We start from the raw sequence: 26419 nt of genomic DNA, 5'->3' as shown, positions 1-26419 counted from the left end.
ATGCCATTTTGCCCTTTGTTGCAACTGTTCCAACCAGCATGCCTTTGATAAAGCAGTCTGAATCAGCCCAAACCTCCTATCCATTATATTGCTCAAAACTGAAATAAAATTGCATTTGGATTTAGGAAGGGAAGAAAGAAAGAAAGAAAACACCAGTCAACAACAACAACAATAAAGACATTACACAGAAATTACTCACTATTTTAAAAAAAAAAATAGTTGTCACACAAACCAACATTAAAACTCCATTTAAGCCCAGCCAATGTCAACAGCCAAAGATGAAAATTAATGAGCACAACAGAAGGTAGCACAGCAGCAGCTCTTCTAGAGCAGCCACAAGAGCGGAGGCTCCTGAAACTCGGGCAACTAATGACCTCTCTCCAAGTGCTGAATCCAAGGAGACAAACCCCTCACAAGCAGAAAAGCAGCCGAAGTTGTCGACGGCGCTGGCTACGCAATGACAGAAGGGAAAGCAGGGGAGAAGGGGGGGGGGGGACGGACGGAAAGGCACACAGACACACACAGAGAGAGGGGTGTGCGGTTTTAGGCGCCGTTTGCAGAGCTCCGAGAACCCTTGAGCATGCACACAAGTACGCAAGAGAAGGGAGAGGGAGAACATTTACCAGTGGAGGCAGAGGTAGCAGCAGGGCGAACAGGCGGAGCTCCTCACATCATGTCCGTGAGTCAACTTAGCCAGCAGAGCCCCGAACAGATTCCTTCACTGTCCGACGGGAGAATAGGGGGCGTGGGGTGGAGTGGGTGGGGGGGGGGTTGTGGCCCCCTTCCGAGGGAAAAAAAAAGGTGTGATATCCCGAGCGAGCAAAGCTTCTACTGTCGCCCAGCCTTTAGCTCCGTCGCCGTCACCGGCAGGGAGAGCCGTAGGGGGGGAAGCAAGGTCGCCAGTCCGGCTTGCACTACCAAAGTGAGTCCAGCCACCCGAGCAGCGCAGCGGCGGCTGCTCTCTGAAAATCCAGCCTGGCGGCAAGGCGGCACAGCCACCAGGTTGCACGAGCTCCTTGAATTAAGGGGCGCGAGCCAATCCCCGGGCTCAGCGGCGCGCGCGCAGGGCAGCGGTAGACAGACGCGCCCGGCCGGCCGGCTGCTGGAGAGCAGCTGGAACTGCGAAAGCGACGGCGAGCAGAGTGGTCGGTGGTGGTGGTAGCGGTGACGGTGCTGGATGCGTGGCTGGAGAGACTCTGCTGGGTGTGAGACGCGAAGGAGGCATTTGGTTTCCCTCGCGGCTGCACAGGCACTTAAAGGGGAAGCTCAGATTTTCCCCAGGCGCTGGCATGCTGCGGAGGGGTGGGGGGGGGGAGAGAGAGATGCTGCCATGGGGTGGGGAGCGTAGGCGCAGCTAGGAGGGGTTTCCTTATAAAGGTAGGACTGGAGTAGGCGGTGTTGGCTCTCCTAGCCTTAGGAAACCGTGGGGACCAGAGGGGAAAGGGTGGGGTTTGCTTTCAGTATCTCAGCGACGGGGCAAAGGTAAGATGGGTGGCTGCCGATTCCTGCATCGAGGGAGTCAGTGATTTATTTGCACGATTGCCTCGTAGGAACAGGAATTGGGGTGTGTGTGTGTGTATGGCAAAAATACCTAAAATAGGAAGGGGTTTGCTGTCAGGCGAAGGTGGGATGGGGAGCCCCCCAAAATAGGAGAGTCTCATGTATCTTGTTTATTTTTATTTTTTTCCAAGTGAAAGCCTCGAAGGTTCCGGAATGTTTACTGTCACATGAAACCTGCATTATACACACCTCTCACGTTTGTATAAGTAATATACAGATCCAGCAAGGCGTATTATCTGCATGATGGAATACTCCCAGGCAGGAATATAAAGATTGGTCTGATTTCTGCGTAAAGAGTTGAGCGACACGTTGTCTGTCTTAAAACACACCTTACAGCCACTTTTTGTTTTTCTGGAGCAGAACTCCAGAATTTAATCTTTCTTGTTAGCAAGAATTTAAATTGGGGATCCAATTTCTATATATGGCTCTTTCCTCTTGCCCCACCCCATCTCCCAAGCCTGGCCCAATAGCGTTTTATGTGTGTAAAACATAGCATATCCACTGCCTCACCCAATCATTCACAAAAACTTTTTGCATTTATCACAGCACAACTTCTAAAAGTTCCACACTGGTTTTATTTCATGGCATTGAAAGTTAAAGGATTGTGATCAACCTGCAGTAGACTATGTTTCTATACTCTTATAAAAGACTTGCATGATAGTGCCAGAAATATTTGATTTCCCATCCCCACCCCCTATGGTTTTGGAGATTTATTGGAAAATTTGGGGAAATGATTTTCTATGTGAGAACTTAAGCAAAGACTCTGTTTCTCACATAGCTGTTAAAAAACAAAATACAGGCTTTTTTCAAGCCACAAATTAACCATTTGTCCACATTAGAATGATTTTAGGGTGAAATAGTATTTTGACAGTAGTAGGTCTGCAGTGCACTGTCATGGCATTTGTCATGACATCAGTCAGGTATCCATAGGCTATTTGCATTGGAAATGTTTCTATATTTTGTTTTAGATTTGGGAGAATAAAAGTTTAATGTAAGTTATTCTTGAAATTTCCACAAAACCATTTTGTTGTCTTTTTATGATTTATTATTGAATTTTGGCATCATGATCTTAAGAAGTTCCAGAGATCACATGAAAGGGACTTTGTGGTGGCCCACGGGTTACTGATTCTTGTTTTAAATGCTACAAAATTTACTATTCTGGCAATCCTTTTTGCCAATTTTCAATTACATGCTAGTGAAGGGAATTCTTGAATTAACTCTCCTTCCAGACTTTCCATTATAGATCTAGAACATTTAACATTTAATACAACAATACAGTGTTTGACCTCTCTAATTTATATCAGTCCGAGAAATATATGTGGAAATAGATTGTAGAAAATGAAGCCCCAAAGTACAGAAGAGTCTCATGTATCTTTTTTTTTTTAAATAAATCCGATCAGACAAAATGAGAGGGAAAACGGAATTCTGCCATTTTCAGGAATTATTTGACTCAAAATATATGATTATTCATAATTCCATTTTCCTATAATATATCAATAGATTAGGTGGTATTACACCTTTATCTAAAGTTTTAATATCAGATAATAATTTCATCAACACTTTGATTTTTTTTTCATGGGCAAAGAGATTACAAAGTTGCTAACTGTTTATTATGCAGACTCAAATGTGTAGCTTATATTTTTCTCTAGAAATAACCTGAAAATTTTGCTTAAGAAATAGTTTTTTCCAGAAAAGAAATCACCACTTTTCTAACGAACACAATCAGAAATAGAAATATTTCCCCCAAGAAGTAAATTAATTGTTCATTAATTGCTGAAATTTATGCACTTTTTCTTATAAAATTTCCAACAATTAAATTCTCACACTAGCTAGGCAACCTTTTGAATTGAGTGTTTTGTATAGTAACTTTGTTAACGTTTTATATTTAGATTAAATCAGGTTGAACTTACATAGGAGTTTCTTGGAGTTTTCTTTTATTGTTCATTTAACAAGATCTCCTTATTCTTCACTTTCCTGAGCTTAGCCTCAAAACTAGTGAATCATCTATAATGCTTATGTATATTGCCCTTGACCCTATGCAGTATTTACTTTCTCCTGATGTTTTAGTATCTAGTACACTTGTGACATCACTGTTTAAGATTGATTTAAGGAATATTATTCTATAACACTTCCACCCGTTTTTCCTTTACTTTCTTTAGTTGAAGCTCTCTGCTGATTCACCCAGAGATCATAATGGAATATATGAAGAACCACAATGAGCAAAAAGCCCTTGCAAAGATTCAGTTTCAACCTGTTTTGCCCAATCCAGATTGTAACAACCTTTGGTACTACAACAAAAGTTTAATTAATTACATTAATTAATTGTCAAGTAGGACTTGAGTAGCTTCTTCTCCCCACCTCCCCCATTAAAACTTTAATGATAGAATATTGATGGTAGCACATCTCAAACTACTGGATGATTTCCATAAAGGGCTTTGTGTAGCAACAAAGCAGCAAAAAAGATAATTGGCTAGAACCACCACTGAAGTAGGATGTAACCACTATAACACAGCGTTGTCAGTCATCAACCCAGAAGAAAATGTGATTAATATTTAAGCTAAAGCACAGCAGTGGGATTCAAAAGTAGTTAAACAACAGACAGATCTGACCCTGTCTGGGCTTCTTCAGAGAACCAGGCTGATCTATAGTTCCCATATACAGGTATACTTACAACCACAATTGGGACCAGAATTTCTATCAAAAGTCACTGCTGTCATGCCTTGAGTTGGACCTGATTGAATGAGAATTTTTGCAGTGGCCACAAAGCAAATCCAGATTCCCCAGCGAGGCGTGTTTTTTCCCTAGAAATTGCCCCCAAAAGTTTGCAAATCGTGATCCTGTGACTGCAGGATGCTGCAACCAGTTTTAAATGTAAACCTGTTGCTGAACCCCCAAATTGCAATCACATGACTGCAGGAATGGTACAACAGTCATAAGTGCAAGTGCAGGTCATAGGTCACTTTTTCTATTTTGATGAGTGGTCATAGGTTGAGGACTACCATACTGCAAAGTTGTTTTTAGTAGCCGTGCCAAAAATCAGGGAGAGAAATTTTATCTAGTATGACACAGAAAAATTATACCTTTTTTGTATCAGTTCTCTGTCAAATTAATGAAAAAAGATTTGGTTTAGTAACTCAAAGAAGAAATTCTTACTGATGAATTGTACTGTTCTTGTACATAGTAAGAGCCATACAAAGTGTATATGTAAATGTAATACATTTCATTATTCAATCATTTATCAATCATTTAAAGCCCTTAGTCCCAGACTCCAGTTAAACTGAAGGGAATAAATCCTGAAACAGCTCTTTCTAGTAGGCTTTTCAATAGCTGTACTATCACTGCTAGGAGAGAGTCACACATTTAAGAAATTGCCCTCCCCCAGAGTAATTCAGAGAAGGTACCTACCCGATTCTACAGAATCCAATAGAGAAATTGAAGAGACCATTTGTGTTCAAGTCTACTTTCATCATGTACAGAAATGCTATTTGTCAAGAAGAGGAAGAACAGTACTGAAGTCAGTGATGACAAATATGCTGTCTAAGAATGGCCCATGAGATCTATTAATGGTTAGCTTAACCACATTACAGAAGAGCATGTGCATAACTACTAGATACTGTTAGCATTTTATATATCTCTTTATAAACACTTAGTAGTAATTCAGATTCAGCAGTCTAGATATGATAGCACAGGGAGTGGTTTGGGTGGGGAACAGAGAGATAATTATGAAAAACTGATATTGACAGTTTTACTAAGACAATTCCACAAGACTAAAAAAATCTATTCAATAAATGGCAGCAAAGAAAAATAGGAAATTATTTTTTTGCTTCCATCTAGTCACTGTCTGGAATTTTGTAATTTGGTAGTGTTTGTTTTACAATTTGTTCTACTAAACTCTTATCCAGTCTGCAAAAAGCAGGCAGGCAGGAAGGAAGGAAGGAAAGAAAGCAGTTGTGTGACATAGGCAAGCTTAAATACTTTAGAGATAATTTTTTTAAAAGATTGTGAGTTATTTCTTCATTAAATCTTTACTTAGCTATCAACCTATTTTTATACATTTTGGCAGTTGTAACTACCAGCCTACCGGCCTGAAACAGTATTGTCATGGTACATAATATTACAAATTATGTATTGTAATAAAGCAAATAAAAAGTCAATTGAGTATGAGGAGAATGGAAAAGAAAGCTGAGGAAACTTTAATAGAGAAAAGTAGATTGAGGCACCATATATGTGTATTGGTATATAGAATAATGAAGAGATACTAATATGCAGAGTGAAAAAATGAACCATAATTCTGTAAATAATCACAGAAATATTATTCTGTAAAAGCAGTGAAATTTTTAAGCTACATTTATTGATTCCAAAATAAACTTGGAAAAAATGCCACTTCTAATCAGATAAACTTGGTTTTATCACAGTTTTTATTACTGCAAAGCATTTTCAAAATTGTATTTGAAAAAAAGAAAATACACAGATTTCAAGGTAATTTCTATTAAAATTGTTATAATTCATTCTCTCCAGGCTTATCAACAGACTTCATGTCACTCTCATGAAATATTGTCTCAGCAGGTGGCAGCACCTGGCTGACCTTTTCCAAGGTTAATACAGGTCAGTTAAGTTAGTCACCAAATTTCAAAATTAAACACTGAAGGCTATTCCTGGGAGGTTAAAATTATCCCAGAACAAGGAAATGGCAAACAATGAAGTTACCAGGATTTCTGGCTTGATTTGAGGGCTAAAAGTGATTAAATTTGTGATTGTCCACCACTAGACAATGAATTAAATAGAACTCTTTTTTATTTCAATATTGCTGGGCATTTGGGCAATGATTTCAACTGAAATACATAGCTGTTTGGATAGTCTTTGCCTATTTCTGTTTTCGATCAAGTGATGCATTGGCTGTTTATGGATAATAATGTTCATTTTTTACAGTAAAACTAAAACAATTTTTTTTTCATAGAGTTCCATTCTGGAAACTTCAAATTCAATCCACAAAATTTGAATTTGGACTGCTCTGCCCAACAACAAGGTTGTTTGTACAACAAATCAATCCAAACTATGTGCGTTCTTTTTCTCTTAATCATGTAATTCATGGAAATTTCATGGAAATATGTCTAAAGTTGTATTAAATAGGTAAACTTTATGTACATCATAAGAATCAGATATAAGAAATATTTGGCTTTAAGGAATCTTCCCTTTTATCATAATTGGTCCAAAACTTGAGATATTACCATAGTCATAACATTGATATCTTGGCTTTTGTGGGGGCGGGGCGGGGGGGGACACTAGAAACTATGCTATTTTATCTAAAATATTCCATAATCAGAGGGTTTAGATCTTTTTCAATTCAAAATTTAAAGACAGAAATGACAAACAAAGCTGCCATGACCAATCTGGAAATCTTGTTGTTCTGATACTGTTTGTTTTTCATAATCTATATGTGATCTATTTCTCCCTTTCTCTTTCTTATCAGTCCTAACAGTGGTGGGATTCAAAATTTTTTACTACTGGTTCTGTGGGTGTGGCTTGGTGGGTGTGGTGTGGCTTGGTGGGCGTGGCAGGGGAACGATACTGTAAAATCTCCATTCCCACACCACTCCCGGGAAGGATACTGTAAAATTTCCATTCCCTCTCCACTCCAGGGGAAGGTTACTGCTAAATCCCCATTTCCTTCTGATGGAACTCGGGATACAGAGAATAGATGGGGGTGGGGCCAGTCAGAGGTGGTATTTACCAATTCTCCAAACTACTCAAAATTTCCACTACTGGTTCTCCAGAACTGGTCAGAACTTGCTGAATACCACCTCTGAGTCCTAATTAGGAAAACATTTCCCAAATATTTTTGTCTTTGCATTAAAAATATAACAAATAATTGTAGGAATTGAATAAGCTGACAACTTGCTTTTGTCTTTTGTAACACACATCATATATATATATATATATATATATATATATATATATATATATATATATATATATATATATATATATATATGTGTGTGTGTGTGTGTGTGTGTGTGTGTGTGTGTGTGTGTGTGTGAAATGTGTGACTTCGGATTTGAATAAATGTTTAATTGATTATTCATCACTTTAGTACTAGTTATTCTAGTTATTCCCCACTATGTTGAAGTTCATTGAATAAATCTGCTATGCATAAATTAAATGCTTAGTACAGTGCATGAATCTGATGGATGTTGCTGCATTTTGTTAAAGCTCACTTAATTCCCACATCCTTCTGTATGAGAGGACATGTTAGATATACATATGCATGTGAATGTATAATACATAATATTTCCAATTATCTCTAAGTAAAGATGCTGACTTCTTCTAAGTGTTTCCAGAAAAGGTTGCAGAACTTCATTGTTCTGACTGTTACTGCTTACAGTTTGCAATTTATTTACAACTGCAAATAAAATATGCTTTTTTACATAATAATAATATTGCGATCTGCATATTGAAGTTGAGTGAGTGTAGAGAAAGAAATCAATGGTTGTACTAATATTAATAAGAGCTCTTGGAGCAATACCCAGAGGGTTACTTAGATACATGCAAATTTTGAACTTTTTGGACCTGAATATTCTGACTTTGCAAAAAAACAAAGAAAAAGTTAGTTGGAACTGCCTATATACTCAGATGTTACTTAACAACTCTTAGATCCTTGGTTAGGACTTGAACTGTTAAGTTTTCCAGTTACCAGTGTGAATCAAATTGAAAATTAAATCCTAAATAATAATAATAAACAAAACTTTTGATGAAAACATGTGGGGTTGATCTGCCATTCTTTAAGAATACTCTAAGGTTTTCATTTCTTTTTCCTCTGCTTAAAGTGAGATATAGCTGACCATGCTGGATTTTACCAGATAAATCAGCACATTCTTCATAGTTTGCCCTTGTGCTTTATGTATAGTGAGAGCAAAGCATGACTTATTGAGAGCTGTGTCCACTGAAAAGAGACATCTTCACTTTGTGATAAATTGAGCATAATTCTTGGAATCATAACAATGTCATTTTTGAACGCACCAATGTTTATCTTTGCTACAATGAGATTCTTGTAAAGTTCTTCCACAATCATCTGTGTTCCATTGCAAAGCCTTGGAAAGTCCTCATTAAAATGATGCAGGATCCTATCTTCAATTCCAGTTCGTGTGGTGGCAATCCAGAGAGATCAATTGAATCAAGGAATTCTGTTGCAGTATGAATAATTTTAGTTCCTTCATTGATAACATTAAAGAAACAATGTATTTGTATCATTCCAGAGAAATGTCTAACACGTGGGATTCATCTTTCTTATTATTTATTTGGGGTGAATTAAGGCAGAGTTCTTTGAGAACAGTTTTGCAGGATTGTAAAACCGTTTTGCAGGTACCTGAAATCTGTACATTCTTCAATAGCTTTTGCTGGTACCATATGTGCCAATAATTCTATTTCATTCTTTTGATTTTTCTTTTTCATTTTTGTCTTCTTCAGCATCCAATAAGAAGTCAGAACTCCTTCACTCAATTGCATATTTCTTTTCAAACTTGACAGAAATTTTGATCCATGAATTCTCCACATCAGTATCATTTCTTACATTCACAAAAGGTAGAGGCTGATGAAAATCATTTCAGGAAATGGTTAAAATTCTCCGAAAGGCCTCATTCTTGCTGCATATATTGCGAAGAGTCCAATCTATCCTGTCAACATTCTCCTTAATATGGGAATCTTATCCCAGACAATAATCCTCAGGTATGTCAAAAATTTGCAGTATTGGCCTCTGAAGGCTTAGAGCAGGACTAGTACACATGATCTACAATAGCCAATGACAGGATGAGTATATCCAGCCTCTTGAGGGCTAAGGTAAGCCCTACTGAAACTCTGGGCTACAGCACTCCTGCAAAGTAGCACTGACACAGCCAGAAATTTGCCATATTTCGATTTAATAATTATTAGTATAATAATTGGAGGTGAAATGGCTCAGTGGTTAAAATGCTAAGCTTGTCAGCTGGAAGGCCAGTAACCCAACTTTGAGACCCAAGCACTGTGTGATGAGGTGAGCTCCTTTTATATGAGCCAGTTCCTGCCCACCTAGCAGTTCAAAAGCATGCAAATGCAAGTAGATAAATAGGTAACACTTTGGTGAGAAGGTAACAGTGATCTGTGCACCTCGACATATAATCATGCTGGCCACATGGTAGTGTCTTTAGACAATGCTGGCTCCCTCTGATAAGAAATAGAAATGAACACCAACCCCTAGAGTTCGACATGACTGGACATGGGAAAATTTAACCTTTTTAATATAATAATTGTAATAATATACTATTATTATTAAAAGCTTTAAAATTATTTAACAAATTAAAATTAAATTGTTAAAATTCCATTGTATGCTAAACCCAATTGCTTCGAACTCAGAAAAACTGGCTTCAAATTTCTTTCAAGACCAAAACTGAAACTCTAGGAGCTGTTCATATAGAGAAATTCATTCTCCCATAGCCTTACAATATGGAAAGTGTATAATATGTATTGGTATTTATCAAATATTTGCTTTATTTTGTAGATATATATTCACTTCATTGCCCAGTTAATAGATTTTTCTTTTAGCAATGGAAATGTTTATGTGTAATAAAATGTTTATGCATAATAAAATTCAAAACAATTCTAATTGAACTAGCAACATTTATTCTTCTTCAGTAGCATAGTTTAAGACAGGTATGATCTTTTGTCTGATCACAATTAATCGCATATACTTTTGAATCAAGCTAGAAAAAAGAATATATAAAATTAGTAAACTTCATGTGCTATTGTGGAATAGTGATGAAAAAGTAATTTCCTGCTGAACTACTGCTGATGAGGATGCTCAGTTAACTTAATCATGCTGTAACAAAAGATATCAGTATGATAGGAGCTTAAATATAACTTTCTATTGTTTGAGAATATCAAAGAATATAAAAGGTTATTTCAGGAACTTTAAAAGTAAGTAAAAAAATAATTGTGCTGCATTGATTTGGGGGAGTTAATGAAATAAGTAAGACATTTGAAATATATTAAAAAAAGCCAATGGAAACACAAAATCTGTCAATTAAATCAACTGAATATGTACAATCCTGTCTTATGTTCATTTTATTTCATTTCACCAACTAGAATATATCTTTTTATCACAAATGGACAGTGATTGTTATGAATCACTCTCCAAAATCTATTTTTACATTTCATTTTTACTTTACCATAAATATGATTATTAATGATAATAATTTTAGGAATATTTCGTTAGATTTTATTATTGGTCAGGTTGCAGTTTCCTGAAGGAAATGTGTTATGTAGATTCCTTCTGCTCTAGTTTTAGTTCTGGGCATAGTACTGAAACAACATTGATTGCAGTTATTAGGAACAGGAAGGGGTGGTGCAACTAACTTGCTCCTTCTTAATCTCTTGGCTACTACTCATAGCATTCTTCTGGGCCAGCTCATTGAAGGTAGGATAGGAGACATGGTGATGCAGTGATTTTCCTCCTCCTTTCAGGGTTAGTTTCAGACAATGACATGGAGGGTTCTAGGGCTCTGCTTTGTAGAGTACCATCTACAGTGTCCATCTCTCCTCGCCTATTTTATATCAACACAAAATTATTAGGAGAGTCATCCAGTTATATCCATATGAATCCAAGGAGGACTGAGATGGTCATCTAAGGGATACTATCAAATCTCCTTCTTTGTGTCTAGAGGCCATGTAGTTCTGAATGGGAAGAAAGAGGCTATAAGACTTAGCCCTAGAAAAATATAGTGGTTGTGGTTTTAGGGCAATAAAATCTTAGAGATCTTCCATCCATAGTTGCATTTCCCCAGTCACAACCTGCTTACTGATGATTTATGGCAAACCTATGGGATGGTATCAGTGCTCTTAAATAAAAATAAAATTGTTAAGTGTTTCTTCTGGTATATAAAGGAACGAACAAAATATGCTTATCAAGACATGACAATTAGTTTTCCCCCTCCTGCTTTTTATTTCTCAGGCAGTTTCAAGAAGGTGGATAAGTAGATTTATTTCAGAGTACTAGAGAATATTAAGGTGCTGAATGATTGGCCTTTTAAATTGGACAGTGTTCAATATTCTACAGAGTAAGACCTGAGATCTTTCAGAGTACTAGTGGAGTCTATATCAAGACTAGATTGGTGTCTTTGGGATACCTAGCTACTTATATTTCCATTCAGAAAAATAAATTCATAAATAAAAAATAATTTATTTTTTATTTAAGAAACTATATATCACTATGCAATTTCTGCCAATGATGCACAAGTTTCTTAAATCCATCACAACGAGCAGTTTTTTCTTCAACCAAGCCCTAGTAATCCATTCTCTTCATTGAAGTCAAACTGATATCTGTTGAGGTATTTCTTCCATTTTTGAAAAAAGATGAAAGTCACAGAATACCAAGTCTGGAGTGGACAAGTGAGTAGGACAAGACAGTAAGATTTAACTTTGCAATTGCCTCTTGAAGAACACTAGGGATACCTAGTATTGTCATATTGCAGCATGTTTTTTTCCCTTGTGCTTCTGAACTTTGCTTAATCATTGGTTCAAAGTTTTGCAATACTCTCAGGCTATACTGGCTTCAATTTCAAGGAGATCCATGTGAATAACCCCATCTATATTCCCCAAAATTATAACATTTTTTTTCCTGAAGCCTGAGTTTTTATTTTTTTTTTCCCCCTGCAGGGTTATTCCATGGACTGACACTTTGTTTCTAGGTCATAATGATGAGCCCATGTTTTGTCAGCTGTCACAGTGCTGTGAAGAAATTCCTGAGGTTCATTCTCAGTGTGAGATTTGTGCTGAAAATTTCAACTCTGGAAGCTTTAATCTTGGCCGTCAGCCTGCGAGGAACCATCTTGCACAAACCTTCCAATTTTGAAAAAACAATCGCTAACTCATACATTTCTATAAAATACTGAGCTTGGCAGCAATTTATTTTCAACTGATCCACTAATTCTCTTAAATTATTTCATCAAACTTTGTCATGTGAAACTCATCACTTACTCTCATAGGTCATCCATTCTTTATTACACAAATTAACTTTTCCCAGTTTACCTGCTTTACATTGTTTGGCCCAGTAATGCAAAGTATTTACACGAGCATATTACCATTAACAAACTGCGTTTAGTAGTGTATTTCAGTTGGAAAGACTCTTCGGCAATTAAAAATTCAATTGCAACATTTTGCCTGAAGGACTCTGATGAGTACTTAGACAAGTTTCCATTTCATAAATGATAGCAAAGCAAGCTTTTTTTTCCCAATAACTTCCTGCTGAAAAAGCAGAAGAAAAAAAGTGAATGTTACAAGGATGTTATGAAACACGTCAGAGCTTCTATTATGTCAATACTGCCATCTGTTGGTTACGTAAAACATAGGAAGGCTTTTCATTCAACCTTCAAAGAAAGGGCAACTATAGTAAAGTGAGTGCTTAGGTGTAATGCAGTGCATTATAAAATAATATGCTGATCACTTTTTGACAATTCAAATGTGTTTTTTAACTACTGATGCAGAAGATTTGATGATTATTTTGGTCAAGTTCAACCTGAAATGAATAGAACATGAAGCTGGAAAAAAGCTGGAATGCTAAAGATGGAAATAATAAAGGAAGAAAACATAGTTTGATAATATGTGCTGACTATATTAATCTGTGGAATATCCTTAGGAAAATAGGTACCCCATAACATCTCATTTTTCTTATGTGAAATCATTACAAAGAATAATAAGCCATAACCTGGAGCATACATGAGGAAATAAATTGGCTTGTCTCTCTAGGTTGACAAAAAGTCATGGTTGAATACTCTTTCCTTATTTACTCAACCTATATGCTGTATAGAGATAGTTTGGATTGGAAGAAGATGAGTATAGGTTTAGTACTGAGGAACCAACAGCAATAATCTGTGCTGTAATGAAGGCATTTTTTGATAGCTGGAAATATAAATGATTTGTAAGTTCTGGTAATGAAGTCAAGGAACAGTGAAAAAAATTGGACTGTGATTAAATATAGTCAAAACAATAACAACAGGAACAGTAATGAATCTTGAGTGACAATAAAGATATTCAAGTGATGGATACCTTCTGCCGTTTAAGATCAACTATCAATCAGGGTGGGTTTTTTTTTTGTTTTTTTTTTAAGTCAATAAATATAGCATGGACTAGCACTTTGCCTGGTAGCAATGAAGTTCTTGGAAAATAAATTTAAATGCTGCAATGTGTTTATATCTAAATAGATCAGAATGGCAATGGTTATGATGCTTGGTGGTAACAAAAAAGGAAACAAGTTAGAAAGTGGATTGATGCTTTTGAAATTCAATGTTAGAAAAGGTCTTCAGAATACCAGGCATAGTGAACAAAGCAAATTAATCTAGTTATTCTCACTTGAAATATAAATGACATAGCTTTTTTTTTAAGGTCCATTATGTGAAGATCCAGTTCTCTTGAGAAGTCTACGATGCTGGGAAGTTAGGACAAAGAAGAAAAAAGATGACCAACAAAAAGTTGGATAAACGTGATAATACCAATGATCCATACACCATTGGGAGATCTACAAGGCCAGGTTGTGCTCAGTTAATCCTAAAAAGAATCTGTTTATTTATTTAAACAATTCATATAGCTGCCCATATCACAAGGTGATTCTGGGTGGCATATAAATAACAAACTCAATAAGTTTTATATGTGGTTGTTAATAATTGACACCAACTTGAAGTTAGGAACCTGTACTTACAACTTTTTTCCCCCCATATAATTACACCCAGGATCCCGAGCTTTACATGGTATGTAAATACCAAGCTTTGACTCATGGATCATTTTCAATACCCTTATAGCTCTTAATTTCCAGCCTTGATGATTTCTGCCATCTGTCCTTGTTTATACAATGGCTTTGTCTGGATGTAATCTCACTGACTCCAGTCCTTACAAGCCCAAGGCCAAGACAGTTTTAACTGGATCCAGACATCTGAAACCTTGGAATTTGTCCATTCCCTGAAGGTTACCTACATGTTCTCTAAGATACTATTTTATAAAGTATTTTATACAAAAAATATTGTTTTATATATAAAAAACCCAACATAGAAAGGAAACATTTTTCAATCTGCCACAAATTTTGCTTTTGAAGGCCAAAAAACAAAGTACATTGTCATTTAATTTAAAGTTACAAAATAATGTGATATCTTATGCACATTATTTTTATCTCCAGCATGAGCATAAATTGGATGAATGGTTACAGCAGGATCAACAACACCCATCCGTATTTTGACTAAGCAATCTATTTCAGTACAGTCGAATTTAAGATGGCTTGTTCAAAAGCTGAAATATTTTCTTTTCTTCTTGAGGCCAGACTTCTTTATATAGAATCATCTTTTAATTGGTTGTTAATTTTCTGGTGACTCTCTCTGCCTCTTTATTTATTTGTATTATAAAAAAAAATGTGTATTTAGTATGTTGCTGGGCTAAAAATGAGTGGAAAATGGGCTCTTCCTTGAGAAATATATAAATATAATATTTAATATAAATATAATATTTAGACTTCCTAGATCTATAAATTTCTGTTTTTGTCACTTTGTGGCACATTGTTATGTGTTTTACTACCTCAGTCAAACTATGCTGATTTAAATGAGACTTGAAACTTAAATACAACTAGCGCAAACAAAGGTTTCAATCAAATTATTTTGCTTCTGTAGAATCATAAGGAAGTGAACTTGTGGAGGGTTAGTACCTAAAACATTTTAGTGCTCTAATCCTAGAGAAAATTATAAACATTTAACTATTTGTAAACAATCATGGAGATATGTAGAACATAATTTGATAGCAATAATACTCCCTTTTTATAATCCAGTAGTCCAGGGGTGAAATGTAAAATTTGTTACTACCGGTTCTGTGGGCGTGGCTTAGTGAGGGGGTAATGTGACTGGGTGGGCATGGCCAACTTTTTTTTATTTTAACTTTTCAAAGCATTTTTTCTGCAAATGCAAAAAAATGCTTTGAAAAGCCTCTGCCGATCAGGAACACAGCTGGGATCGTCAGAGCCTTTTCAAAGCATTTTTTTAACCACCTCTTCCGCTGAAGAGTTTGCAGAAAAAAATGCTTTAAAAGTCTCTCTGATGATCCCAGCTGAGTTGCCTGATCGATTTAAAAAATGCTTTCAAAAGTCTCTCTGACGATCAGGCAACTCAGCTGGGATCGTCAGAGACTTTTAAAGCATTTTTTTCTGCAACCTCTTCAGCGGAAGAGGTGGTTAAAAAATGCTTTGAAAAGGCTCTGACAATCCCAGCTGTGTTACCTGATCGTCAGAGCCTTTCAAAGCATTTTTTTAACCACCTCTTCCCCGGAAGAGGTTGCAGAAAAAAATGCTTTGAAAATTCTCTGAGATCCCAACTGAGCCGCACGATCATTAGAGGCTTTTTTTTAAACTTTTAAAAGCATTTTTTCAATGGAAGAAGTTGTAGAAAAAATGCTTTTAAAAAGTAAAAAAAAAAAAGCCTCTGATGATCGTGCGACTCAGCTGGGCATGGTGGGGGGGGGGCGCAGGGATTTTTGCCACCAGTTCTCTGAACCACCCACCACTATCACTACCAGATCAGGTGATCCGGTCCTAACCGGGAGCATTTCACCCCTGCAGTAGTCCCTATTTGGGGTAGAGCCGGACAACTTGATGGAGCTCAACATTTACTGATCAGATCCCTATGTAGGATTTGTTTTTCTTTGTGCCCTAGCAGAGAAACAACTGCTATTACCTAGGATTGAGCTCTCAACTTTTCCAAGTGAGTGTTCTGTCCCCGTACCAAACACACACCCAATCAGCCAGCCGAGGGTTAAATAAACTTTTCAAACACACAACGTCAGTGATAAGGAACTTGGCAGCAACTCCATGGCTGCTTGCCAAGGGCTTTTACTCCGATAACCCAGACAAAAAATACACACAGTTCGTAATTGAATCCACAGCAAAATAGGTGTTGTGTCCGAAGGTGCAAAGTGCTTCGCCAGAGATTAGCTTTGTCCGTCACAGAGTCTAAATGGCCACCACACTCTCTTATATAGCCTGTGGGGTGTGGTCCAGTGACTCAGCTTAATCCCTGGCACGCCTCCTCATCTGCTGCAAGCGTTTATCTCGCCTTCGTTGGCATGGATCCAGGAACGACTTATCACCCTCATCGCTGTCATCGGAGACACCTGGCTCCTGGTCAATCTCCTCTCCCTCGGCAGACACCTGAGGCATTGCCAGAGAGGAGGGGCCTGGAGAGGGAGGCCTGGCCGTCTCCTCTCCTTCATGTTCGGAGCCTTCTTCCTCCGATAAGATAGGCTCGGAGGACAGAGCCACAACAGTGAGGGCCCAGCATCTTTACCTTTAGGCCACTGTGATATAATTTATTTATTTATTTATTATTTATTAATCAAATTTCTATACCGCCCTACTCCCGAAGGACTCAGGGCGGTGAACAGCCAAGATAAAATACAGATAATACAAATATTAAAAATATATAACACTACAATCTAAAGATTGATATAGCCTGTTTCTATGGTGCCCAACAAAACCATTATAGAAATAAAATAAACACAACTATTATTTAATTAATAATATTTATAACAGAGTAATTTAAGATTTTGTTCTGCTTTGTTTTGGTAAGAAGTATTTAAACTAAAATACTTTGCAGAAAGGTTCAGAAAAGTTATTTCTGAATTCATTTGTAGATTTTTTAAAAAATGTCTTTTTCCTTTTTTGGTCTGCCCAGTAAAAAAAAGCCATACAGGAATGCAACATTTATTTGGTCCTTTTATTCATTTTAAGTATTAACACATAACTTTTAAAATATACAAACAATTTTAAAATTTGAAATAGCAAACTCCTCCCATTGGTCAATATGCTTAGAAATTCCTTAGATACATGTGAATCTATATTTTTACCACTATTCCAAATCATCTAAAAACAAAATATATTGTGAACTATATATCAGAAGACGTTATAAAATGAAATGTCTATAAAAGGTCTCAGTTCAAGCTAGCTATATATCAAAATTGTTTCAGAACAGGAATGAAGTATGCTCGCTTTGGCAGTGCATGTATTAACTCTTTTTTTCCCTTAAGGTGTTTTTTTTCAGACTGTTACTTCTTACAAACACTTAACCAGCATGATAGTTCATACTGAATTTATGACTGAAATGTACCATGCAGAACTTCAGACCAAATTATATTTCTTAACAAATATGGTAATTTTAAGATAAAGTAAATTATTGACATGAAAGGCAAATCAAAAGAAAAAAAACCCACTAGAATCTGTATAATTTGTGTTTTTTAAATGAAACGTGAAAATGTGAGAGTTCATTTATTCACATTTTTGTATATAACTGCGGGACGAGAACCAGATAAATATCCTGACTTTTTTTTTTAATATTATTAAATCTCTTCCTGAATAATTTGCTGGGTGCAGAACAATAAAGAAGAGGATGGAACACGCCTTAGCTACCTTGACTTTGAAAATCAAAACAATACACTGCATACTCTATTAACTTCATTAGTTCATTTCTATATATAGGAGGATGGGATAATATAAAAAAAATAGGATATTAAACTGATCTCACTTGAGTGTGGAAGGCATTGTGTTTGTTTTGTTTTATTGGGTTAAATTGGTAAAGGAAGTTTTAATTTGGATGTTGGTTTGGTTATATTTTTTTTACTAAAACAATGGTTTTAGTAACCATTGCATATGGTCCCAAATTAAAAGAACATTGTGATAATAAGATATTAATTTATAGTCAACATTGGTATTCACCTTTATTTCTATATTTCATCAAGTAATATTATTGAAGCAAGTATAACTCCAGAAAAGTCTCAGAGTATTCTTATTCTGGTCTTTTGTAGAGATGTATGAAGAGCTAGGGAAAAAAACATCTTTTCACATTGGTGATATTCCACATCTAAAATATTTAAGATAGTAGATCACAGAGTGAATTTTAAAAGTCTACTATACTAGTATTTTTTTCCCCAGACTTTTCCTGCTTCACCTGGCAAACAGAAAACCTTGAACTAACCTTTGTTTATTTGTTTGTTTGGAAATACAATTATACAATTTGTAACATACAATTCTTTTAATTTGGGAGGATGCGTTTGAAGCAATGACTGATAATTTATTTTACAAATGTGCATGTACTATTAAAAATAAATTTCACAGGACAACTCAAACCACATTAAAATAATTTAGCTGTTTTTTTTATTAATGAATTAAACAAATGATATATGAACAATAAAAACACAAATAACACAAACAGACCTCATAAAAAAGCCAAAATAGCTTTATTACAACATACAAATTTACGATCAGCTTAATAGATTAACTAATATATGTATTCCAAATGCAACAATATTTATTTCATATTAATCTTGTGTTATAGATTGAATGAAAACTGAACACTGGAACTGAAAAACTTGAAGGCAAATGGAAAATCTATTTCAATTTTTTATTATGTAAAAATAATACATATTATTTGAAAAAGTAATTCCAAGTATAGTGGTCTGTCATTTATAGCAAGATCTTTCCAAAGAAGCCTGAGAGATGGAAAACCCTATAATTTACAGTGTATTTGGAGAAAATAAATTGTAATATATTTCTTATAAATTTCAATAAATCTAAATGCTGTTCGTTCTCATGTCAGCTAATACATCTGTGGTAGAGGTCCGAATATCATCCAAGCAAGAGTCCTGGTAAGATTTTTTAGCTTCTAAGCACAATTGAATGTATTGATTCTTTTTTTAAAAAAAAAACAACCTATGAAATCTTAACAGCTTGCAATGTTTCTCTTCATAAAAATAAATTTGTTCACTAAGATTGTCTTAAGAAGTCCTGCTTATAAAATGAGGTGGGTTTTGGAATTAGTTCTTCTATGATGATCCAAAATTTTATTAGTGTATCCTAGTTTATTTATTTAAACTATTTATATAGTTTAAACTATTTATATAGTTTAGCACATGACTCGGTCGGGGACCTGGTGGCGGCCTGGGATCGGGCCACTAGCGGAGCCTTAGATCGAGTCGTGCCTTTGCGGCCTCTGACCCGGTGTCGATCCCTTGTGGCTCCTTGGTTCACTGAGGAGCTGAGGGAGATGAAGCGCCGGAAAAGACGCCTGGAGAGCGGTTGGAGGGCCAGTCTCACCGAATCTGATCAAACACTGGTAAGGTCGCATATTAAGACCTATCTAGTGGTGATAAAAGTGGCGAAGTCTAATTACTTTTCTGCTCTTATTGGGTCATCAGAGAATCGTCTGGCGGCCCTGTTCAGAGTGACCCGCTCCCTGCTTCAACCGGGAGTGCGGGAGGACCCCTTGGAGGGCAGGGCTGAGGATTTTGGACGATATCTGTATGACAAAATCGCTCAGATCCGGCGGGATTTGGACTCTGACTGGGTAGATCTGGGCAGGATGGCGAAGAATAGTTTTGAGAATGTTACCTGGGAAGAGTTTGACTCTGTGACTCCGGATGACGTGGACAGGATTTTGGGGAGACTTAATGCGACCACATGTTTACTGGACCCGTGTCCCTCCTGATTAGTACTGGCTTCCCGGGAGGTCACACGAGGCTGGCTCCAGGGAATTATCAAGGCTTCGTTGAGTGAGGGTCACTTCCCGGCTGCCTTGAAAGAGGCGGTGGTGAGGCCTCTCCTCAAGAAGCCCTCCCTGGACCCGGCAGTATTGGCTAACTACCGTCCTGTCTCCAACCTTCGCTTTGTGGCGAAGGTTGTTGAGAATGTGGTCGCACAACAGTTTCCACAATTCCTGGATGAAACGTCCTATCTAGATCCATTCTAGTCGGGTTTCAGGTCTGGGCACAGCACGGAAATGGCATTGGTCGCATTGGTTGATGATCTCTGGAGGGCTCGGGACAGGGGTTGCTCCTCTGTTCTGGTCCTATTAGATCTCTCAGCGGCTTTTGATACCATCGACCATGGTATCATGCTGCACCGGCTGGAAGAGTTGGGGATGGGGGGCACCGTGTTACGGTGGTTCTCCTCCTTCCTCTCTGACCGGTCGCAGTTTGTGTTGACAGGGGGGCAGAGGTCGACCTCGAGGCCTCTCATCTGTGGAGTGCCGCAAGGGTCAGTCCTCTTGCCCCTTCTGTTCAACATTTATGTGAAGCCGCTGGGCGAGATCATCCATGGCTTTGGGGTGAGATACCACCAGTACGCTGATGACACCCAGCTGTACATCTCCACCCCAGGCCACCCCAGCGATGCCCTTGAAGTGATGGCCCAGTGCCTGGAGTCTGTATGGATCTGGATGGGGAGGAACAGGCTCAAGCTCAATCCTTCCAAGACCGAGTGGCTGTGGTTCCCAGCATCCCGATATAGTCAGCTGACTCTATTGCTGACTATCGGGGGCGAGTCTTTGGCCCCCGTGGAGAGGACGCGCAATCTGGGTGTCCTCCTGGATACACAGCTGTCCTTGGAGGAACATCTGATGGCTGTTGCCAGGGGGACCTTTTATCAGGTTCGCTTGATTCGCCAGTTGCACCCCTTTCTTGATCGGGATTCCGTGTGCACAGTCACTCATGCCCTTGTCACCTCTCGCCTGGACTACTGCAACGCTCTCTACATGGGGCTCCCCTTGAGGAGCACCTGGAGGCTCCAACTGGTCCAGAATGCGGCCGCGCGGGTAATTACGGGAGCTGCATGGCACTCCCACATAACACTGCTCCTGCGTGAGCTGCACTGGCTCCCAGTGGTCTTCTAGGTGTGCTTCAAGGTGTTGGTTACCACCTTTAAAGCGCTCCATGGCATAGGACCTAGTTATCTTCGAGACCACCTTCTGCCACCGACGAGCTCCCATCGACCCGTGTGCTCCCACAGAGAGGGACTCCTCGGGGTGCCATCAGCCAAGCAATGCAGGCTGGTGACCCCCAGGGGGAGGGCCTTCTCTGTGGGGGCTCCCACCCTCTGGAATCAACTGCCCCCAGAGATAAGGAGAATCCAAGACCTTCGTGCCTTTCGCCGTTCCCTTAAAACTTTCCTTTTTCAACAAGCCGGGCTGGCCTAACAAATCCTTTTAAATGATTTTAAATGATTTTAAATTTGTTTGTCTTTTTAAATTGTGGGCCAAATTGAGATATTTCCTTTTAATCTGTTCTTAATCTATGTATTATGTATTTATGTGTTTTTACTTGGCTGTACACTGCCCTGAGTCCCTAGGGAGAAGGGCGGTATATAAATCTGAAGTAATATATATATATATATATATATATATATATATATATATATATATATATATATATGTGTGTGTGTGTGTGTGTGTGTGTGTGTGTGTGTGTGTGTGTGTGTGTGTGTATAGTTAATATTTCGGGTTTCTTCCCATGTAATTGTGGATATAACCCTAAAAGGGTATATATATATATATATATCCACAATTACACGGGAAGAAACCCGAAATATTAACTATACACACATACATACCCGTGAAAACTTACATAAACAAATATATATATATATATATATATATATATATATATATATATATATATATATATATATATATATATATATATATATATATATATATACATATACATATACATATACATATACATATACATATACATATACATATACATATACATATACATATATATATATATAAATCCTCATTTTATATTCAAATCTGGGTGGCTTCCAATCAAGTCCCATGAGACTTTGAAAGACTGACATTTTAATCCAATATTATTAATTCTGGTATTTGTGGTGGCACAATTTCACAAAAGAAAACATATTTTCTATACCACATTTTTGCAATGACAATGCAGTTCTTTGCAGTGTGATCAAATAAACAAAATGGTTGTCTACCTCAAGAGCTACACTCACTAATAAATGTCTATGGAGACTCTCAACCATCCAGGTCATGGTTGTCCCAAAGGTGCTTTTTAAAGAGACAGCTTGAATGTATACATTTTTGGTCTGAGATCAGCATATGATAGCATTCAAAACTATAAGATTATGAAAATCCCCAGATATAGCAAAAATAAACCCGAGTGGAAAAACTGAATGATAAACTGAAAATAGTCACAGCATTGCATATTAATTTTTCTTTAAACTCAGCCACATGAATAAATAACACATATTTCTTTTACTAATCAGATCTTTAAAGCTCAATGCAAAAGTGGAGACATAAATGGTGGAAAGAGAATAAAGGGGAAAACTACCCCAACGTTCTCCTGTGGAAGTTACCACTGGTTTACATTTTTCTGAAAATAGAAGGAGCCCCTCATTTTATGGAATAGCTACTCTACATAATCCATCATCCCTATCAAGTATCAATATATTCACTCATATCAGAGGGAAGATGGGTGTACTTAAACATATCTCTCATTTATACTTTTCTCAAATTAAACAAATTCAATATAGGTGTAACATCATTCATTCAACTAGCTAATAAATTTTTAAAAATTAATTGTACTAGCTTGTTTTGTAACTATTCATACATTCATGGCATAGTAAAAGAAGACCACATGTTAGATGCATATAATTAATAAATATAGTAATTCAGTTTTGTAAACAATAAAGTAGGGCAAAATATATCTTAGAGCAGGACATAGTAGGCCATGATGGAAATATTGCATGATACAACCCAACATTGCCATGGCCATTGTTTTATCAATCTCAGATTGGAAAGAAGTGTAAATTGTTCAGCTATGAGAGTCAGTTTATGCAACTGGCCAAACAACCATTAATGTAATAATTAAAATAGCTTATTGTAGCACCATCACCAACAAAAGTAATCATACCAACTAGAAAGCTTTCTGAGTTTGTTATGTGGCAGAGATTTTTAAAACTCAGTATAGGATAGACTTTTTAAAATTCAAATTAAGAAGGCTTTTCTGGTCTAGAAAGATAAGACAGCCATCTGGTAGCAGCTGGTTGCAGCTGGAAAGATCTGTCTGAGATGAAAGATAGATCAGAAAACACAGATATTCCTGGCTCCTGCTGTACAGAAAGCTGTTTGACCAAGAAGATATTGACCTTCAACTCTAAATCTTCAAATACATCTACCGGTACATTCTAGTGTTATGAAATTTCCCCCATAACTTTTTTTTAAAAGATCAATATTTTCAAATCAAGTAGTTGTGACATATTTTTCAAAGAATTTGTTACATTGGAGGCACATCTTAACATATGCTTCAATTCTGCAGTTGTATAGATTAAAACAAATTGTCACAATATGCATGTGTTGAGGAAAAGCTAATTAAGGGCCAGTCCTACAATTTTGTACAACCAAAGCATATTGGTTTATAGAAGGCATACCATTTGAGGTCTTTTAAGAAAGCGTTTGTGTTAGGATTTGTTTGTATATAGAGATTTATGAATTAGAAAACTGAAAAGTAAGCAACATATAAACTGGATGGAATGTTCATTTTGAAGTCCAAGTAGAAGAAAGATATATATTGAAATAAAGAAAATCAGAGCAAGTCATAAATGATTGACTGGACACTGTCTTCACAAAGCTAGTGACCTTGTAATACACTTTAGAATTAGGAATATTGTGCATAGTAAAAGAGACTGTGAGAAATATGTGAAAAGCAGAAGTCTAGGATCTTTGATTCAGCAACACAACACACTTTCCTAATTTTCTTTTCATTTCAGATCATCCTGACAAAATATAACAGTGTTTTAATCATCAGAGAGTAATACTTCCCATGAGCATTTCATTAGAGAGGACCTAAATCCTTCTGGATTAATTTTATTTGGAAGAAGTCAGCAGGAAGAAAAAACTCTGTTATCTGTAGGGAGGCCTACACAGAGAATTTGTACCACCACAGAAAAGCACCACTACAGAAGCTGTTTGTCTAGAATGATCCCAACATTGTAAACCTGTTCTTTGACATCTGCCCGCCTGTCCAGAGATAACATCGGCATTTACAAGAACCTCAAAGTACAAATAGTATTATCTTACTTTTAAAAAACAAAAACAAAAACCAGCATATTGATGATATTGCATCCTAAATCAACAGTTGAGCCAGTGACTTCACTTAAATTTTGAAGAGCAAGTGAGAGAAAATCAAGTCTTCTGCCTCCCATCCATAACAGGAGGTATAGAGCTAACTTCTGACTTCCCACAAAAATGGCTGAAATTAACCACTAAGGAAGAAGTGAAACCACCATAAAACAGTGCCTTAAATCATCAGACCTCATAGGCAGTCAGTTAAACAGTAAGAGCAATAGTATAGAATGCTGCTTAAGGGCCAATAGGACCAAGATATGTATCCTATCTCTATTGAGATCATGATTTAGATCAGGGGTGTCAAACTTGCATCATCACAGTGATGTCACATGATTATCGGGACTTTTTTCACCTTTCCTAAACTGGGCAGGAGTGGGACCAGAACGTGACCCATCCAGCCCGCGGACCACGAGTTTGACACCTGTGATTTAGACCATCCTATTCATAAGGGTACTTCAAATTTATGTCCGAAATATGGGCAACATGCCTGGTAAGAAAAGCTAGAAACATGTTGGGTTCAAATACATCAAATACACTAATACAAGACTAAGGTTCAACTGAAACCAGAACTTTGTTGATGATTAGTGCATATACAGCCATAAAAGAATATTTTTATATGATCACTGCTGTGAGATTACTATATGGACACAAAAATGGAAAGACTGATATATTCACAATGGAGGAATGGTTGATGAACATGATGGAACTAAAATTAATTTGTTTACTTAGAGAAAGATCAACTAATATACTTATTAATGACTGGAAACACCTTATGGACTTATTGCTGGCAAAGAATAAAAAAAATCTCTTATGATTTAAGAATTGAATGGGTAGAAAAGGTAGCTTATGAAAGAAGGAATTTATGATGTAACCTTAGAGAAGGAAGGTAAAACAAAAATTTATTTACAGTGTAACAGTGTCAAAAAGATTAGAAACTACTTATTTATATCCTTCCATTCCCTTTTACTTTTTTCCTTTTCTTTCTTTTATTATTTCTTTTCTGATTTTTCTTGCTTGATATTCTTTGTTTTCTTTGTTTCCTTTCTAATATTTGCTTTTACCTTGTTAAACATTTCTTCAATAAAAAATAATATATACTACATAGTTGGTACACCACCACTATTTCAACAATCTTTCCTAAAATGGAAAATTGGAGACTGGATCAGTTATCTGAACTCCTGACTCCAAATATGGCCTCTTCAGAAATGGAAATTCAGCTTCCTTTAAGATTGGTAATAATTTCCACTGCTACAAAGAAATATGGACAATATTCCAGATCATGTCTCTGCTCACTACACAATCAGGGCAAGGGGAAGGGCAAGGGACCAAAGAGCAAATGGCAGCCAACCTAGACAGCACTCTAATCACTTCTATGAAGATCACAAGCAAAAGAAATTCCAGAATATATTGCAAGATAGTAACCTAGTCACCAGCAAGGACTCTGCTCATGCAGACGCAAGGCTTTGGTAAATCTAGATGATTTTGAGATGGGACTGCTTCAGAAACTTTAACATAAGTGCGAGAATGTAGTTATCATTAGATCTTGAAATATAGTCATTAGCAGAGAAAACAGAGTTGTTTCTCCCCTTACATCATTATCTGACGCAGTGTATACTCTGGTGGTCCCCATAAATGTTGTGTGAACCCTTGCTCCCCACCCTACATGAAAAAAGGAAGGGCTTGGCTTCCTGATACAATTACAGAAATCATATTTTATATATATTGTATAAATTTTAAGTATTTTTTTAAAAAAATCATCCCCCCCCCCCAGCATTTAGTTGTCTTCCAATTGGTACAATGAGACCATGCTAGAGTTTGTGCGTATGTCTGTTTGGGGGCATAAGGAAAAGATCCTTTACTATACATAATCTTCATTGTTTTAGTTTATAGGA

At 36.9% G+C, this 26419-nt stretch overlaps 1 protein-coding gene and 1 long non-coding RNA gene across 5 annotated transcripts in view; one reads left to right on the top strand and one right to left on the bottom strand.

The window, feature by feature from the left end:
• Positions 1-1291, bottom strand: part of TENM2 (teneurin transmembrane protein 2) — a 959433-nt gene extending 958142 nt beyond the window's left edge. For 3 of the 4 annotated variants that reach the window (XM_034406200.3, XM_087887377.1, XM_087887373.1), the window contains exon 1: positions 624-1266. The gene's annotated coding sequence lies outside the window, so the exon portion shown is untranslated. Of the gene's footprint in view, positions 1-623 lie in introns of all 4 variants that reach the window. The other variant, XM_087887374.1, reaches the window with a different exon arrangement.
• On the top strand, positions 551-25535 carry LOC132710953 (uncharacterized). The gene is made up of 4 exons (XR_009621697.2): positions 551-679; positions 13969-14113; positions 18942-19251; positions 24170-25535. It is a non-coding gene; the product is annotated as an uncharacterized LOC132710953 (long non-coding RNA).
• Positions 25536-26419: the final 884 nt, after the last annotated feature.

Source organism: Pantherophis guttatus, chromosome 2, assembly GCF_059756535.1.
Source record: "Pantherophis guttatus breed Tessera chromosome 2, ASM5975653v1, whole genome shotgun sequence".
NCBI lineage: Eukaryota > Metazoa > Chordata > Lepidosauria > Squamata > Colubridae > Pantherophis > Pantherophis guttatus.
Note: the sequence above shows the minus strand (reverse complement) of the source record. Positions and strands in the feature narration are given on the sequence as shown.